Consider the following 20,776-nt stretch of genomic DNA (forward strand, 5'->3'; position numbering starts at 1 on the left):
CCCAAAAGCGCCACCTCCAAGTCCCATCACATCGGGGGGTTAGATTTCAACATATGAATTTTGGGGGATGAGAGACATGCAGTCCATGACAAATACTGTAACATTTAGCAATTGTATCATATTGGACCTCTTGGGTAACGGAGCGGAGGTGTAGGGGTCCCCAGAGTGGTATCCATGGCAGGTTGTATCCAACCATTTTCAGATTCAACGTTACCTTATTCCAGAACTTCCACCTCATTCCTGATTTAATTTGAGATTAGATGTGAACCAGGCTAGATTTCTTGGAAGTCACCTCTCAAATGTAATAGATTATGATTGATGGATAGTTCTTGCAAGAGATTGGTCTTAAGTCATAATGGCACTGCTGAATATATTTGATAACTTCAGGCTATCAAATTATGCTTAATTAAGGAGCTGAATCATATCCTTTAAGAAATCTAGGTACACAGTAGTTTAGTCATAACGACGATGGATTTGAGACCAAAAGTATGTATATCCACTCTGAAAACATTTCAACCATTCTTGGAACAACGGAAGAAGGGAGGGGAATCTGGTGCAAGGCAGTGCAATCCCTAAGTGTCCTTTGATTTTTCTTAAACCACCACTAGATGGGACTCTTGCATCCTTGGTTTGGATTCTGAGTTGCTTTATCCACACTTTGGGGGCCCAGAAATAACACAGAAGCCATAGTGCTCTTTCGTTGACATGTTCTATATAAGACATTTGCATATATTATTTAAGGTTCAAGTCTATAAGATGTGTTTTATAATTCCCACTTTAGAGATAAAATCACTGAGGCTCAGAGACAGAGAGAGACAGAGAGAAGGGAGAATTTAACATCTGTTGGGCAATTCTGTATAGTAGGCATATGTCCTCATGCTTTATCCTTCCAACGACCTGAAAAAATATCATTTCCATTTTGCAGATTGGGGGAGGGGTTGAAGCTTAGCAAAGTCACATACTGGCTGTGGCAGAAGCAGAATCCAAATCCTTGCCTGATTGTACTGCACATTTGTCTCCGTGCATAGCCTCCATAGTCTCTGTGCAAGCAATTTAAACACTTTAATGTGTAATATAAATTTACAATATATAAGGGGATGCAGCAGTAAAATGCAAGGATAAGATGCATGATATTGAAAAATATGTGATATGGACATGTAATTGGCGTTGAAAAGGAATACCATTTACAGATTAGCCAGTATGAGATAGTGAAGAGTGCCTGGGTTTGTATCCCACTTCTACTACTTGCTAACAGCATGATCTTCAGCAAGGCACTCAGTCTTACTTAGCCTCGGTTTCCTCATCTATAAATGAGGGTAATAATAATGCCTAACTCACAGGGTTGTTATGAGGATTAAGCAAATTAGTACATGAAAAGTTCTGATGATAGAACACGGCATATAGTAGGTACTTCTAAGTGATACTTTTTATAATCCTATCTAGAGTAATGTAAGAAAATGAGATTTATGTGCAAAAGACATCAATTTGTAATATTTTATATCACATTTATATTATGATGTTGTGATTAACCCACTGTTTTATTCTAAAGCTTACTAGATTCTTAACTTGTATATTTCTTCTTATAGAATCTGTAAGTATGGTCCCCCAGTGTTACTGTTCACAGTTTTTTAAATTAATTTTTTCATTCTGTGAACCAACAGATGAGTATTTACTGTTGCCAGAATATGAGTTAGATGGCAGCATTTTAAAAAGACACGAAGAGCCACATACCCACAAGCTGCTCAGAGTGCACAGGAGTGAGAGAGACATGTAAATAAATAAGTGAAGTCAAGGATCATAGATGCCAGGAAAGAAATATTCCAAAATAAGCTAAGGGCAAAAAGAAGGAAGCAATTATATCTGAAGAAGTCAGAGAAGCCCAAAGGGAAGAAGAATCAAGTCAAGCCTTGCAAATTAGCATAATGGAAAAGGCCATTTTCTAAGCAGAGGGTACACAATTGTCAAAAGCAACACGGAGCATATGGAAAACAACAAATTATTGATGGTGTGTCTCAGGCCTGGGATTCATTTGTTTGTAAGGATGGTTAGACGGACAGAGGACACTTCACGTACAGCCTTACATCTGATGCTAAAGCCATGGAAACTGCTTGAAGAGTGTTTGCAAGGGAATGTTTGATGTATTTGAGTTTGGGGAAGACTATTATAGAGAATATTTTATAAATATATTGAAATTGTATGAGTGATACAGGGTGACTAGTTAAGAGATAATAGACATCATCTGGGTGAGAAGTAATGATGGCCTAAAATAGGACAATGAGTATTGGTGGAGAGGGAGTTATAGATTTGAGGGATGCTATGGAGGGAGAATATGCAGGATGTGATGAATCTGAAAGGGAGAGACATATAGGCATTGCAGAATACTTCTAGATTTCTAACTGAGTGACTAGAGAAATGTAATGTTACCCCCTACAATGGAGAATTATGGATGACTAAATAGATTTTGGGTTAGACTATAGACTCAATAATGAATGTTTTAATTTTGAGATTTCTGTGGGATTCATACTCTGTCGGATGTACTGTCTTACCTTTCTTGGTTCTGTTCTACACAGTGTGACAAAAGTGATCTTTCTAAAACTCAAATCTAGTTAGAAAACTCTCTTCTGCATGAAACCTTTCCATGACTCTACGTTGTAGCCATTGACTGAAACCGTCCCCATGATTATGAGACCTTCATGAGGCCTCCCCACCCTGACCTATTGTGAGTCTACCTTTTGCTGTTGACCTACATGAGACCCAGGAACATGCTGTGTCTTCATTGAACGTATTTCCCAGACTCTTCAAATTTCCTTTTGTATATCACTTCCTCTAGAAAGCCTTCTCTGACTTCAAGCTCTTGGTACCCTTTAGATAGTCTCAGAACACCCCATACCTTCTCCATCACCTATTATGCTGTCTGTGTAACTTGCCTATCAATTATCTGCATCTTCCAATAGATTTTATTTTCCCAGAGCATGTAATTCTTGTTTTTCATATACTCATGTCTGACAAAGTGACAGGCATATAGTAAAATAAACACATTTTAATAAAAAAAGAATGTCATATAGGAGGCTCAATAAATTTTTGAGTCCACGTGGAGATATCAAGAAGATGGTCAGTTATTTGACACGGGAGCTCATAAGATACATCTTTGAAGATCTTCTTCATATGGGAGCAGGTTAAGAAATGAGAGTAAATGAAAATGTCCAGAGAGGGCGGTAAAGTAAGAAGAATAGAAGAGTGGTATGTTACTTTGTGGAATATGAACAATTAAGCGACTAGTGGTGAATAACAGCCTACGAAGCGAACAAAAGAAGAGTGGTCAAAAGATAGAATGTGCATGGAATCGTAGTAACTCAAGAATCCCTGTTTAGATGGGACCAAACTGTTTGGAAGTAGGACTTGGGACTGTCTTGAAGCTGCGTTTGCATAGGGAGCACATTGGAATGGCTTGCAGGAGGCCAATGTGTGTTTGTTGAGTTTTGTTTTATTTATTAGCTAGTTTGGTATTTTAGAGGGTCAATATAAAACACTCTTTTCTTCATCTCCCAAATATTCAACCAATTTACACAGTCTGTATCAGACAATCACAGGCGTCCCTGTGTCAGAGATGATTAGTTGCCTCCTAATAACTTACAGAACAATAAAAGTCTTGCTTCTAACTGTGTACGTCAAGTCAAGACTACGTTTCTCTGCCTCCCTTATGCCAGATGTGGCTGTATGACTAATTTCTCAAAGACATATGAGTAAAAATTAGGTGTATAATTTCCAGATGTGACCTTCTTCTTGGGAACATGCCCTTAAAGTGAAAGAATGTGCCTGTCCTCCTCTTCCCTTCTCTTTGCTGGAATGTAGACCAAGTGTTGGAAAGCCCACCTGAGCTTCAGGATCATGGACAATACGTTAAAAATGGCAGAGAAATAAGAAAGAGGAAGCCTAGACCTCTGATACTAAAACCATCCTACCTTTGGATGTCTTGTGCCACAGTTGTTAAGTGAGAGAGCGGTGGGGGGAAGACTTCATCGAATCTTGTCTGCTTTCCTACTGATCACTCCAGAGAATAGTCTTTAGTTGGTGCTTAGCTTAATGCCTTTTTAAGACTTAACTATAACTCTGTGTTATATGGGCATATATATAGAACTATTTGTTATATATAGGTAATATTATATACACAACTATATTTGTTATATATAACTATATACTAAATATACATTATGTACTATATACACATATTATATATATAAAGATTACATATATCAAATTTTGAATAGGCTTATTAAGCATATAAAATGTTAATTTAAAAACTTACAATGATCATACATATTTTTAATCCCAAATCTTCAAAGGCACCCATTTCCCTAGTCATTGAATTTTGGAAAAAATAGCTAGCATCAGGCTATTTTTGTATATTTACGTATTTAACCCCAAACACACAAAAATGTGCTGTCATTTCTGTGTCTGTATCTGCATAAATAGGTTTATTTGCTTCCTAAACTATATTAATTCATTCATTCAATTCAAAAATATGTGCCAGGCACTGTGCTAGGCCTTACAGATACAAAGTAAATGAGATTGATATGGTCTCTCCTACCCTCACAGAAGTACAATCTGTTTGAGGAGATGGCCAGGTAAACAGTTGCGTATATTATGATACGGTATGTTCTGTGAATATGCACGGTGCTCTCTGATGACATGCAATGAGCACTCAACCCAGATTTGGAATATTAACTGATCCTCACAGTTTGAGGCTCCACCACTGATTCCCCAGAGTTCCTGAATATTCATGTGCATATGTGTATGCACTTTCACATTCATACTGATTGCAAATAAATTTCCGTCTGTATCCATGAAGATTTTTAACATCTTACTAATTTAACAGCTAGTGTGCATAGATGTTAAATTACTATCAGTAACATTACTGTCTGAATTTCCTTCCTACTTTCAATCTTAAAATACAATTTTGCTTATGCCCGTGGTAAAAGCGTTAAGTAATTTGGCCAAATTTTATAGGTCATGTTTTTGCCGAAAGTATAATCAAGCCAGTTAGTGGGAGAAAAATATCAGACAAGCTAATTAAATAAATCAAGTACATACATCTGAATTAAAAATTTGGTTGATTTCTTGAATTTTTCTGTTTTTAACAAATTATTTTAAAATGGTGTAGTCATGACGATATTAAAACAATACTCTGAGATTCTGTTATAATTCATTTAAATTAATTTTTATATGCTTTCAAAGTTCACCTTTTAAGATTCAGCTAGCAGGAACACAGTGAATGGTTGGAGCATCTGTGTTTCAAATTTAATTATGTTAGCCAAATTCAGAGATTTGTGAAGTTGCCTTGTTGACTCTCAGTCATCTGCTGCTATCCATTCATTCTTTACTTCCAGAAGGTTGCCTGTGTTATATATTGATGCATTTTCTTGCTAAGTATTACCCAGTTTTTCTGATTATCTATCAAATTCAGCTGTCCAGAACACAACCATAAATCCAGAAGAAGAAAATAAATAGACATTGGAGTAAGAACATGAGAAGTTATAAGCCTCATGTATTAAAATCGAGGCACTAAGCTTCAGGTTTCAGCGCTGACATGTGAAGAGCTGGCAAGTTGTCACTCCCATCCTTACAGCAGGAAAACGCTGAACAAACTGAAAATTAAAGACTTTTATTGCATTCGTAAGAGAATTGCAGTGACAGGAAAAGTGCCATCCCAAACTGTGAAGAGGCAGGCACATTCAGAGACACACAGCTAAGGATTTTTTTACCTGGAAGAGATGCTGCTGAAGCACCATACACTGGTAGAGACTGTGTCCTAGTGTGAGAGGGAGACATTCTCAAGGCCACAGTCTCATGGGCTTTGCCCACCAGATTCTCAAGGTAAAGATCTGAGAAATATCCCTTCCTGACTATGGCAGGGGAAGGGGCAAGGAAGAGGAATCATCCTGATATACACCCAGAGCCTTCTCCATAGCAAAGAGTGCAGGGACTTAGCTACAGCCTCATCCCAGCTGACAGAAGGGCATCCCTCCCACTCCAGCCCCCCAGCCTTACTCTCTCACCTCCGGGCGTATGCAGCAACAAAACTCTGTCAACAGAGATCAGAGCTTCAAGGAAATAGATTAGGCATGCGCAGCCAGTGAAGGGAGCAAAGATAATGAGGGATAAAGTTGTACTAGTGGAGAAACACTCATGAAGTTTACAGCCTGAGACACAAGCCTCCTGGAAGCCTGAGATTTAATCATAAGATTATGGAACAGTCCCCCTCCTGTACACCTTACCACCACACCAGTAAGGCTCCAGTCCAATAGCAGTAGCTTACAGCAGAAAGAGCTGAAGACACAGACTCTTTGGGAGGAGGAGTTTGTTAGCAAGTTCAAAGTCAGAAGAGAAGCCACAGCAATAACATGAAAGGAACTTAACTGCTGTGGCACCCATAGCTACAGCAAAACTTAAACACACCCCAGCTTCTGGCCAGATTAACACGAAGCCTCCACTAAAGGGCTGTTTATCTCAATTCCTATTATCCAAATCAACAGAGTCATCTTTCAAGAAAAACTTATCAGTGATGTATGTCAATTACCTCAATACAACAGGGAGGATAAAAATTAGAAGGCATGCCAAAAGGAAAAGTAAAAACCCAAAACCAAAACACAGTTGAAAGAGAAAAAACAAACAACAGAACCAGACTCAGATATGATGCAGGTGTTGGCATTATTAGACAAGGAATTTTTAAATAACTATAATTAATATGTTAATGTCTCTACTGGAAAAATTAAACGACTTGCAAGGGGAGATCAGTAATGTAAGCAGAGAGATGGAAACTCTATGAATCAAAAAGAAGGATAGAAATTAAAAACCCAGTAACAGAAATGGAGAATGCCTTTCATGGGTCATCAAAAAACTCAGCACAGTGAGGAATGAATCAGTGAGCTTGTATATAGACCATTAGAAAGTTCCCAAATTGAAATTCAAGCAGGAAAAAATAATTGAATAAACAACAAGAAAACAGCACAAAACATCTGGGAAGTGTGCTACAATTTCAACAAGTATAACACACTCATAATTGGACTATCATAAGAAAAAGTGAGAACAGAGCAGAAAAAAATATTTGGGGTAATAGTTGCTGAGAACTTTCCAAATATTAATGACCGAAACATAGATCCAGAAAGCTCAGAGAACACCAAGAAGGATATATACAAAACAAAAATAAAAAACGAAAACACGTACCTGGTCGTGTCGTATTCAGACTCAGTAAACCAAAGACAAAGAGAAAATGTTGGAAAAACTAGAGAAGGAAATAGCCACCTTAACTATAGAGGAACAGCAACCAAAGCAATCTCTTTGAAACAAGAAATACTGACCATGTCACTACCCTGTTTCAGACGAACTCTATAATGGTTTCCCACTGCTCTTGACAAGAACTTTTATCGCCTTGACACCGTCAAACAGACCCTGAATAGTCTGGCTCCTGCCTTCCTGTCTGGCCTCATTGTCCATGAAACCCTTGTCCCTCCCCTTGCCACCTTGCAGACATCTCTCTGTTCCTCTTAAAAGCCATGTTTCCCCCGTCTCTGGGCTTCTGTGCATCTTCTTTCCTCAGTCTAGTGTCTTCCCTTGTCTGGTGACCCCTCTCCCTTTTCTCCCGATTTCTTTAGGGAGCCTAACCCAGTTTCCCGGTCTGCATGGATCCCCTGGCTGCGGTTCATCGTAGACCTTGCCCACTTGTAATGTTAGGTTACTTTATGCTCTTTAAAAAAAAAAATCTCTTAGACAGTTTATTTTGCTTACATTCCATTCACAGCTCCACAGTGTCCAACATAAATTGGGAACTAAATGTATGCTTGCTTTATGAAAGAAGGAATATATTTCTTGTAATTATCCTAATAAATCAATGCTTATCTATTACAGACCATTGGGGGAGTAGTTTCAATAAATATTTACTAATTCATTTAAAAATTATTCAGTGGCCTCTTACCCTTTGCTAGTCACCCTTTAACATTTTGGGAAGAAGACAAACAGGCTCTAATCCATATAGTTTATTGGGTATACAATCATGTAAACCAACAGAAAATCCAGAAAGGACATGATCTGATAGAAGTATGCATAGGACCAAGTTATACGTGCCTTTAGGGACAAAAATCTACAGAAGGGACAGACTCAGCTGTGGGACTGCAGCATTAGTAGAATGTGCACTCCTTGGGTGCAGTAATCTTTGCTATTTTGTTTGGTTTGTTCCTGGTGCCTGCAAAACTATCTAGCAGTTCGTAGGTACTCAATAATTTATTAAGAGAAGGAATAGGCGTTAGCTAAATAAGAAAGAGGATGGGTTGTTACCTCTTAGGAAAAGATTCTAGATAGAGGAAACAGTACGTTGCCCAGATTGACAAATTGCCCAGACTGACAAAATATTCCTGTCACTGCAACTTCAATGTGGAATGTGAAAGTGGCTTCATTTAGCTAATGGGAGCCTTTCACTGAGTAAAGGACTTCAGGTAGAAAAGAGTTTGGGGAAAGGGATATGAGTTTTGGATTTACTAAACCCATGATATATTCAGGTAAGCAAAGAGAAAAATTTGCAATCCCTCACCGTGTTGTCCACGCTGTAATAAACCTTTGAAACATTTTCTTCTAGATCATAATCAATAGTTTCTGAATTCTCACAGATCTTAAATTAGTGAAATTCAAGTTTAATTAGGTTTTGTGGCAAAGATATGTTATCAAAGTTCCAATTTCTGTCTCTAATATATAGAAGTTACAATGTTTTTATCACTCAGAGGTAGTACAGTTAGAAGTTAAAATGGCAACTTTAAAAATGAGATAAAATTGCAACCTTTTATAGTACAGTTATGTTGTATTTGTAAATGTTATTTTTTTTTGGAGTAGGGGAATTATTGCTTTGCCCAGTGGACTGAAGTGGGAAAAAACCCTTTTGTTATCAAATGTCTGTTATTTCTACCATTTCTAGCAGTAACCAGCAGGTGGTATCAAACAATTTTGTATTTCTGTTGTATCATGGAGTTTCTGAGACTTTTCTTTCCTGACTTACACCGCACACTCCAGCTACAAACGCTCACACCAAACGTTTGATTAGCATACAGGTCTAAAGAAGGATTTTATTTTGTTTTTCTGATTTAAATCTGTCTTGACTTTGCTTGCAGGGTGATATTTTTTTCACACACTCACTGCGGTATCTTTATAATAGAGACACTGCTTTATATGCAGTAACTCATTTGGTCACTATAACAACACTCTGGGAAAACACTATTTTTAATCCCCACTTTACAAATGAGGAAACTCTGGTACAGGGAGGCTGGGGAACTTCCCCAGGGTCCCAAGATTAGAACTCAGGCATCTGGCCGTGGCGCCCACAGTGTCAGTCTCTGTGCTCGAATCACTTCCCCTGATTTGATTTTCTTCTTTCGGTGCATATTTTTACCCAACACTTAACATTCATTTACTTTGATACCATTTGCTCAGCTACTCTGAGTTGAAGTTTCAGCTACTATGAACTATGAAGTTGAAATTACTATGAGTTGCTCACCTACACCTTGAAATAAGAAATATTGCATAGAATAAAACCAGAATATAAGAGAGTTATCTGTTAGATATTGTCTTTGTATGAGGAATGATCACATATATTTCAAATATATACATAAGATTTTTGTATTAAAAGCACTTTAAGATACTTGTCTTTTATTTTACTGAAAAAGAAACTTCAGCCTTGCAAAGAAGTGGTGAGTTATGGTGGTCACACAAAGGCAACAAGGGAAGAAAGAGTGTGTTAAAGAAATGTTGTGGGAACATTCATTTATGGAGACCCTACTAGGTATAGAAAAATGCCCATTGTTGGGAGATGCGCATGTGGAGGTTTTGTGACCTTTCCAAGTGAGTGCATCTCTTTATTTAATGCCCAGCTCTTCTTTTTAGAGTGTAATCAGACCAGGTGAGGCTCAGCTAGCAGGTAGAAAAGCTGGCATATGAGAATCTTATCCTTGCGGTGAAAAGAAAAAAAGGAAGGGAGGGAGGGAAGGAGGAAGGCACTTACAGTCAGTGTTAACAATTTTACTATCAAGTTTCCAAAATCAAATGAAAGAAAATAAAATTTAGATAAGGAAAAGATTTGAATATGGTGAAAAATAGCCTCATAGTAGATTCATATTAAAATCGCTATGACGTTTTATTGGTTTGTATGACTAGACCCAGATCTAATTTTACACTAGCACTGTAGACTTAGAATCATAGTTGAATTTATGGTTTGCCATAATTTGAACTTGTGGTTTTTTTCTAGGTTTTCTTTAAATTAGTTAGCATTCACGTATCCATCAGTTGTTCCCAAGAAGTCACACTTGAATTGGAAATGATAAATGTATCAAGTATCCCTTGTTTAGATAAAAAATATTTGTATTTTTTTTCTTAACACAAAAGCAGAGCAGGTTTACTGCAGGGGGAAAAAAAAGAAAAATTAAAAAAAATGTATTCCCTTCAATGTTAATTCCCAAAAGTAATTCATATTACCATCTTAGATTGTATCCTTACAGATTTTATCCTTTCACGTTTTTCTGCTAAAATACGAAGTAAAACAATAAAAAATTAGTCACAATCCACTTTCTATTACATCCATCAAAACACATACTACCTTCTCTCCCAAAGTGGTAACAGAAAGTCAGCGTCCTTTTTGATTTTTTGTTTACCAAGTTCATGCAGGTATATCTATATTGATACACAAATCCAAGTGCATATACTTTTGAAAATTGAAACATGAAATATTTATAAGCAAAATGTATTGTAGATATATTTGCAGTCAATGCATGGTCTTCCTTTATGCTTTGTAATATTTGTTGTGGTATTATTAGTTTGAGTATCCGACAATTTATTAAACTATTTTCCAATCAATGAATATGCCAATATTGGCACTTTTTTACTTTTACAAGAAGTGTTCATGTGAAGAGCCTTGTGTATCACTTATTACTGTAAATTTTTCTACTGTCTTTTCAGTGAGATAGATTTCTGATAATAGTAGTAGTAATAACAACAAAAATAAGAATTAAAATAACTAACATTTACTGAATACATATAGTGTGCCAGGCTTTGTGCTAAGGGCAGACTTACCCTTCAAAACATCCTTCTACAGTAGATACAGTGTATAATTCCACTTTGTAGCAGAGTAAAGTAGTGAGAGTAGTTGAATAACATGCTTAAAAACACAGAGGAAGCAAGTAGTGGAGCCAGGATTCAAACCTAGGCAATCTGACTATAGCGCCTTCTCAGGACATAGCCATGCTATTAACTAGTATTTTTTACTGTTCTGCCTTATGTAGAAGAGGAATTGCCAGGTCTCAGGGTAGACCCATTCAAAATGTTAAAAGTGACATAAACAAAAATGATGGTTTAAGAAATTCCAAAATCCCATACCGTCATAAAAGCATTGAATAAAAATGGTAAAAGTGTCAAAGCTAACTTTTTCAGAACTTTGGAAATTAACCAAAGGCATGCAGCAACCATAGGGACACGTTGAAGAAAAAAATGGCTGAATTTTTGAAAGAACAGTAACATTTGTGGTGTTGCAATTTACCATGGTCACATCCCCACTCCCTAGCTGAGTGGTATCCTTGAAATTAATAGCCTGAATTCTTGATACCAGAGGGAAGAAAACAGAGCTCATTCAAAAAAATTATCAACACTTCATCTGTATGGTGGCAACCTGGAAGACTCTCTCAAAAATCTTGTCTTTATTTCACCTGACTCAGAACTCCCGTAGTGCCAAAGCCATTACCTGGGGGATGCCACTGAAAGTGTTTACAGGAACATGTTTTAGTTGCTTCTGTTTGAAGCAGTAGACAACATTTGGGGCAAACAATGAGCTAACTAAAAATTTGAGATGAGAGGCTGAGGAATTGATTGTACACAAGTAATTTGAAATGCACTGACATGTTACTTGGAATCTGGAAGGCCACATGCATACAGAAAGCTATGTGAATACTCAGAAAAGACCTGAGAAATCTTAAGGTGTAATCTCTGATTGGCCTTGAGGCTCTACACATGCAGGAAGTGGATGCTAAGTCAGAGCTGTAAACTGCCTGGCTGAATCTTGAAGACATAACCCAACCTGCACACAGAGTCACTTGGCAAAGACAGAGACTGTTTTGGTTCCAGGTATTTAAGGAAAACTATCAAATCATTAGATAACCACTAAGCTAAGAAAATAGAGACTTCAGTGGCCCAAAACAAACATAATACAGACTTTACAGAATTAGTTGAGAAAAGTCACAAAACAAACAACAAATACAACAAGCAGCAATTGACAGCAAACCCTGGAAAGGGAAAGAATATGATTTTCAGAATTGCCACATTACAATATTCAAAATAATCAGTTTACAACAGAAAATATGAAGCATACAAATAAAAAAAGAAGGTTTAGCCCATTCACAGAAAAAAAAAGAGAGAGATTCAGTAGAAACTATACCTAAGGAAGCTCAGGTATTAGAATAAGTAGATGGACATTTTAAATAAGTTATATTACATAAAATAGAAGAGCTAAAGGAAACCATGTCTACAGAATAAAAGGAAAGTGTAAAAATGACATCTAAGTAGAAAATAGCAATAGATAGAAGTTATAAAAAGAAAACAAAAAGAAATTCTGTAGTTCAAAAACAGCATAACTGAAATTAAAAATTCACTAGAGATGCTTAACAGCAGATTCAAGCGGTCAGAAGAAGGAAATAGTGAACACAGAGAAAGGATGGTTAAGATTAGTGAGTATGAAGAACAGAAAGAAAAAAAAAATGAGGAACAAAAAATCAGAGCCTAAAAGCCCTAAGGTACATTATCAAGAATGTCAATAAATGTATAATGGTCATCACAGAAGGAGAGGGGAGAGAGAAAAGTAAAAAAAATATTTAAAGAAATAATGGCCCCAAACTGTCAAACTTAATGAAAAAGACTAGTCAACACATCCAAGAGCTCAATAAACTAGATACAGAATAAATCCAAGAAATCTACAACTAGACACATTGGAATCAAACAGCAAAGACAAAGACGGACAGAATCTTGAAACCAGCAAGAAAAAAGTGATGCCTCATGTAAAAAGTACCATCAATATGATAAACAGCTAACAAATCATCAGAAACCATGGAAGCCAGAAGGTAGTGTGATGTTATATTCAAACTGTTTAAAGAAAAAGATTGTCAACCAAGAATTCTATATACATCAAAACTATCCTTCAAAAATTAAGATGTTCCCAGATAAAGAAAAACTGAGTGTCTTTTGTCATTGGCAGAACTGCCATATAAGAAATGCTAAAGAGAATGATTTAGGCTGAATTGAAAGGACAGTAAGCAGTAACTCAAATCCACAGAAAGAAATAAAGAATGACAGTAAAAATAACTACACAGGTGAATATAAAATACAGTATAAACATATTTTTTTGTTGGCAAATCCTTTTTTCTTACCTTATTTGAAAGACAATTACACAAAGCAATAACTGTACATCTATATTGATAGACACAATGTGTAAAGATGTAATTTGTGATAATAACATAAAGTGGGGGATGGAGCTATAAAGGAGCAAAGTTTTTGTATACCATTGATATTTTGTTTTTATTAATTTAAACTAGATTGTTTTACATTTTAATCCCCAGGCCAAACACTAAGAAAAAAACTCAAACATGTATAGTAAAAGAAACATCAAGGGAATTAAAATGATACATTATAAAATATTTACTTAAAAAAGAAGGAAGTAGTGAAGGAATTGAGCAACAGAAAGATATAATACATATAGAAAATAAATAGGAAAATGGTAGAAGTAACTTCTCAGTGATTATGTTATATGGGAATGGATTAAACTCACTAATTAAAATTCAGGATTGGCAGAATGGATAAAAAAACAAAAACAAAAACATCATCTAACTATATACCGTCTACAAGAAACTCACTTTAGATTGAAAGATGAAAATAAGTTTAAAGTAAAAGGATGGAAAAAGATATTCCATGCAAACAATAACCAAAAGAAAGCTTGATTCACTACACTAATAATAGACAAAATAGATCTTGAAACAATGAAAGTTACAAGAGACAAAGAAAGACATTGTAGAATGATAAAAGAGTCAATCTATCAAGAAGATATAACAATTATGAAAATATATGCACCTAACAAAAGAGCATAAAAATACATGAATCATAAACTGACAAAAGTGAAGGGAGAAATTAACAGTCCAACAGTATTAGTTGCAGAAATTCAAAGCCTCATCTTCAATAATGGATAGAAGTAGACAGAAGATCAGCAAGGAAATAGAAGACTTGAACAACAGTACAAGCCAATCAGACCTAGCAGACATCTACAGAGCCCTCTACTCAATAAAAGCAGAATGCACATTCTTCTCGTGTGTACATAGAATATTCACCAGGAAGACAATACATCAGGTCACAAAACAAGTCTCAATAAATTTAAAGATTGAGATCATACAATGTATGTTCTCTGACCACAGTGGAGTGAAATTAGAAATCAATAACAGAAAAAATGTTGAAAATTTACAAATATGTAGGAATTAAATAGGAAACTTGTAAGAAGAAATCATAAGGAACATTAGAAAATACTTTACAATGAGTGGAAATGAAAATACAACATACCATAACTTGTGAGATACCACATAAGCAGTTCTCAGAGAGAAATTTGTAGCTGTAAACTCCTACACTAAAACAAATTTTAAAAAATCTCAAATCATTAACCTAGTTTTCCAACTTGCAACTAGAAAAATAACAGCAATAAGAAGGGAATTAATGAAAATTAGAGCAGAAATAAATGGAATAGAGAATAGAAATAATACTAGAGCCAATCAACACACAACCGTAAGTTGGTTTTTTTAAAGGTCAACAAAATTGACGAGGCTTTGGCTAGACTGACCAAGAAAAAAAGAAGACTCAAAATTTAAAAATCAGGAAAACAGAGGAGATGTTACTCTTGATCTTACAGAAATAAAAAAAGATTATAGGGAAATTCTTTGAACAATTGTATGCCAAAAAATGATATAACCTAGAATAAATGGACCAATTCCTAGAAACAAAAAATTACCAAATCTGACTCGAGTCTGATTAAATCGATAATAACTGAAGCTATGAAGTGAGTAATCAAAAAAATCAAGAAGAGTGATGTCAGCAACATGGCAGAGCAGACTGTTCTCTTTATCTTTCCTTCTTTTAACTACAACTAAATGGACATTCATTGACCATTGGAAGATACTCACACAACACAACAGGACACCTGAGAGACCCATGCAGGTATACATCTGAAGGTTGATGGACTGGCCCCCCAGGAAGTAGTGGAGAGAGGTGAGCACTTCCCAACCCTTCCCCGGAAGCACTGCAAGCACACATGAATGCTTTTCTGGCTGGGACCATACCTAGTGCTACTGTGGTCCTGCAAGTGAGAATGTGCCTTGGTGTGATTGTAAGAAGAGGTTATGGCAGCCCTGAACCCAAGCACGAATGCTTTCCTGAGCAGTGGGAGAGCCCACCATGCTGCTGCGGTCCCAATGAGTGGCCCAGGCTTGGATCCTGCAAAGAAGGCCCACCCACCAAGCACAGCAGCTGGTGCAACCATAAAAAGAGGTGGCAGCAGATCTATCTGTGTGCATGCAAATGCTTTCTCTGCCACCAGGAGTGCCCATAGTACTGCTGCATCCCAACAAATGGGAACACACCTTGGTGCAACTGTAAAAAGAGGTGGTGGCAGCCCTGAGCCCACATGCAGATACTTTCCCAGCCAGTGGGAGTGTGCACCATGCCCTCAAAACTTCCAGCATATGGGGTGGGATCGGAAACACAGCTCATGCTTCCCCCCAGCAGTAGCAGGTGGAATCTGTGGCCTGATACTACCAAGATGCACCAGGAAAGGATTAGTTCCAAGCACCATGAGAAGCTACAGCAACAATTCAGAGCAGAAGCAAAATGACAAGTCTTCACAATCCAACCCTGAAGTCACAGAAATTTAGAATCTAAATAATAGAGAATTCAAAGTAGCTGTCATAAAGAAACTCAATGAGTTACAAGAAAACTCAGAAAGACAATTCAATGAGCTCAGGAATAAAATTAATGAGAAAAAAGAAATACTTCATCAAAAAGGTTGAAACTATAAAAAAGACAAGCAGAAATTCTGGATCTGAAGAACACAATTAGATAAAAAATAATCTAGAATCCTTAAAAATAGAGCTGACATTATGGAGAAAAAAATAGTGATTTTAGAGAATAGAAATATGGAAACTTCAGGTGAAAGAAGAGAGAGAACTAAGATTTTTTAAAAATGAAGGAATTGTTTGAGAAATAACTGACTCAATGAAGAAATCAACATAAGGATTATAGAGGGAGAAGAGAGAGAAAGGAGCAGAGAGCTTGTTCACAAGATAATAGCTGAGAACTTCCCAAACCTGTAGAAGGAACTGGACTTACAAATACACGAAGCCAATAGCACTCCTAATGACATTTATGCTGAAAGACCTTCTCCAAGTCATTTAATAGTAAAACTGGCAAAAGTTGTGACAAAGAAAAAATATTAAGGGCAGCAAGACAGAAGAAAATAAACTGCGAAGGAACCCCTATCAGGATTTCAGCAGATTTCTCAGCAGAAATCTAACAGGATAGGAGAGAATGGAATGATATATTCAAAATACTGAAAGACGAAATCTTTCAGCCAAGAATACTCTATCCGGTGAAACTATCCTTCAAATACAATGGAGAAATAAAAGTTTTCCAAGATAAACCAAAGGTGAGGGAGTTCATCATCACTAGACATGCCAACAAGAATTTATCAAGGTTGACCTCATGCCTGACACAAAAGGGCAAAGGTTTACAAAGCTTTGAGCAAGGAGATAAATAGACAGAAAAAAATTAGAAAACTACAGCTCTCTTTCAGAACAGGGTAGCAAATACTTAATTATGCCTTAAAAGGTAGAGGGAAAAAAAGCATTAGAAGTAACTATAAATCTTCAACTTAGTCACAAACTCACAACACAAAACAGAATAATTTGTGACAACAGTAACTCAGAAGGGGACGAGGAGGAGATGGAACCTACTTAGGCTAATGGAGATAAGAAGCTATCAGAAAATGGACTATCTCCTCTATGGCAGTTTTTATACAACAAAGGAGCCAAGAGCATACAATAGAGACAGGAAAGTCTCTTCAATAAATGGTGTTGGGAAAACTGGACGGCCATGTGCAAAAGAGTGAAAGTAGGCCATTGTCTTGCACTGTACACAAAAATTAATTCAAAATGATTAAACATTTGAATGTAAGACCTGAAACCATAAAACTCCTAGAAGGAAATATAGGCAGTGCACTCTTTGACTTCGGACTTAGCAGCATCTTTTTGAATACAATGTCTACTTAGGCAAGGGAAAAAAAAGAAAAAGTTAACAAATGGAACTACATCAAACTGAAAAGCTTCTGCAAGACAAAGGAAACCATGAACAAAACAGAAAGACAACCCACCAACTGGGAGAAAATATTTACAAATCATGTATCTGACAAGGTGTTAATTTCCAAAATATATAAAGATCTCCTTCAATTCAACAACAAAAAAACAAACAATCTGATCAAAAAATGGCTATAATTACCAAGACAAAAAATAACAAATGTTGGAGAGGTTGTGGAGAAAAGGGAACCCTCATACACTGCTAGTGGGAATGTAAACTGGTGCAGTCACTGTGGAAAACAGTGTGGAGATTTCTCAAAAGATTAAAAATAGGAATACCATGTCATACAGCTATGCCACTACTGGGTATTTATCCAAAGAACTTGACAGCAATAATACAAAGAGATTAATGCACCTCTATGTTAGTTGCAGCATTATTCACAATAGCCAACATGGAAGCAACCCATGTGCCCTTCTACAGATGAATGGATAAAGAAGATGTGGCATATATATACAATGGAATACTATTCAGCCACAAAAAAGACAAAATCATCTCATTTACAACATGGATGGATCTTCAGGGTATAATATTAGTGAACCAAGCCACACAGAGAAAGACAAATACTGCATGATTTTACTCATATATGGAAGATAAACACGTGGATAAAGAGAAGAGATTAGTGGTACCAGAGGGATTGGTTACTGGGTAGTGGGTGAAAGGGGTAAAGGGGCACATATGTATGTTGATGGATAAAAATTAGACTAGTGGTGCAGAGCACAATGCAGTCTATACAGAAATTGATAAATAAGAATGCACACCTGAAATTACACAATGTTATAAACTATTGTGATCTCAATGAAATAGTTGGAAAAAAAACTCCAAGATAGGCCCAAGTCCAGATAGCTTTGTTGATGAATCTACCAAATATTTAAAGAAGAATTAACACCATTTTTTCTCCAACTCTGAAAAAGTAGATGAGGAAACTTCTTGACTTATTCTATGGGGCCATTTGACCACGATATCAAAAGAAGACAAAGAAATCAGAAAGAAAAAAAACCATTACAGATCAATATCCCTTGTGAATATAGATGCAAATGCTCTCAACAAAATACTAGCAAACTGAAAGCAGCCACATATAAAAAGAATTACATAACATAACCGGGTGTGATATATCCCAGGAATGCAAGGTTGGTTGAACATGCAAAAGTAAATCAATGTAATACAACATATTTATGGAATATGGAAGAAACACTTAATCATCTCAATAGACACTGAAAGATAAAATCCAACAACTTTCATGAGAAAAACACTTGAAAAACTGGCAATGGAAAAGCACATCTTCAACATGATAAAATGGATCTTAGAAAAGTTCACAGCTAACATCATATTTAGAAGTTAAAGATTAGAAGCTTTAACCCTAACATCAGGAACAAGACAAGGACATTTGCTTTTGCCAGTTCTATTCAACATTATACTGCAAGTTTTAGCCAGGGAAATTAAGCAAGAAAAACAGATAAAAGGAATCCAACGTATAAAGCAAGTAGTAAAACTCTTTTCACAGATGACATGATCTTACATATAGAAAACCTTTTATGGTAAACCACATAAAAACTATTAGAGCTAATACCTTTAGCAAAGTTGTAGGGTACAAATTGAACACAAAAAAATCGTGTTTCTGTATACTAGCAATGAACAATCTGAAAAGGAAATTAAGAAAACAATTCTATTTACATTAGTATCCAAATGGTAAAAAATACCTGTGACTTGACTTAACCAAGGAAATGAAAGATTTGTACACTGAAAACTACAAAATATTGCTGAAAGAAATTAAGGAAACTCTAAGTAAATGGAGCTTATATTAATACAATCATGTAAAAATAATTATAATGGATATGTATACCATGTTCAGGGATTGGAAGACTTAATACATTTATGGTGGCAATGCTGTCCAAAACAATAGATTCAATGCAATATCTATCAAAATTCCAATGAATGTTTTTTGCAGAAGTGGGCAAAATGATCATAAAATCATATGGAAATGTGAGGGACCCTGAATAGCCAAACAATCTTGAAAAAGAATAAGAAAGTCAGAGAAGTCCAGCTTCTGGACTCCAACTTACCCTGAAGCTACAGTCATCCAAACAATGTGAAAATTGCATGAGGACAGACATATAGACCAATGCAACAGAATTGAGAGTCCAGAAATAAACACATCTATCTATGGTCAATTGATTTTAACAATAGTGCTAAGATAATTTAATGGGGAAGGAAAAGTCTTTTCAACAAATAATACTGGCTAACCACATGCAAATGAATGAATGATGCCACCTACCTCACACCATACACAAAAATTACCCTCAAAATGCACCAGAGACCTAAGTGTAAGAAAACATAACATTCTTAGAAGAAAGCATAAGTTTAAATCTTTATGACCTTGGATTAAGCAAAAGTGTTTTAGATATAACACCAATTTGTAATTCCTGTTAAAGAGGACGTCCATTGCCCCACGTCATCCTCAACACCAGGACAATATCAATCTTTTAACGTTTTGCTAACGTTTTGCTGATGGTATTGTTTTAAAAAGGCATCTCATCGCTTTGTTTGTATTTCCTTGACTGCTAGCAAAGTTAAATACATTTTCATATATTGATTTGTCACTTGCTTGCTTATATTGTGTGTGTGTATATATATATATATGAAGATATGGTTGTGGTTTGTGGGTATGTGTGGGTGTATCTGTCTTGTATTTTATTTAGTTATTCTCCTGTACCAAATTCTCAGAAGAAAATATCTTCACAATCTAAAACCTTTCAGTTTATGCATGCAAGCGCAATGCATTTCTGTAAACGTGTTTTTTGTAATATTGACTGAGCAGCAGATGAACTGAATTTATTTTTCTAGCTTTTATCCCTACTACTACCTTCGTATTCCTAGATGCATTCTCTCATGATTAAATAGAATTATTGCTATTTTTAATTATTAACTATTGTGGATGAGAAAAACAGCTACTTTAAGGGAAAAGCAAAAAATAAAATACAAAAAATTTAAAAATATGAATGAACGTTTCTTTAACATTTTAATTCTCTTTTCATTTAATGTATCCCCTATGTACATAATTAAACTTCTGTTGGATCTCTGATAAAGCAAGTAATTGTAGACATTTTGACTACTGATATTACAACTTACCTCCTGAATTGTTGTTTTCTCTTCACTTAACCATTGTGAGTTCCCTAACAACTGGTAGAAACGCTTTACAATGAAAGGAACTAGACTATTTTTTAAATCAACGAAGGTGTAAAATATTCCTTAGAAGGAATGATTTACATTTTACAATGTTTTGGTTTTAGTTGCTTGTTTTATTTTCTATAGATTCTAA

The 20,776-nt window shown here is 35.9% G+C and overlaps 1 protein-coding gene across 4 annotated transcripts in view; it reads left to right on the forward strand.

Moving 5' to 3' along the window:
* Window positions 1–20,776, forward strand: part of GABRA2 (gamma-aminobutyric acid type A receptor subunit alpha2) — a 129,563-nt gene that overhangs the window by 94,421 nt on the left and 14,366 nt on the right. The window lies entirely within an intron of this gene.

The sequence above is a fragment of the Equus przewalskii genome, chromosome 3, assembly GCF_037783145.1.
Source record: "Equus przewalskii isolate Varuska chromosome 3, EquPr2, whole genome shotgun sequence".
NCBI classification, from domain to species: domain Eukaryota; kingdom Metazoa; phylum Chordata; class Mammalia; order Perissodactyla; family Equidae; genus Equus; species Equus przewalskii.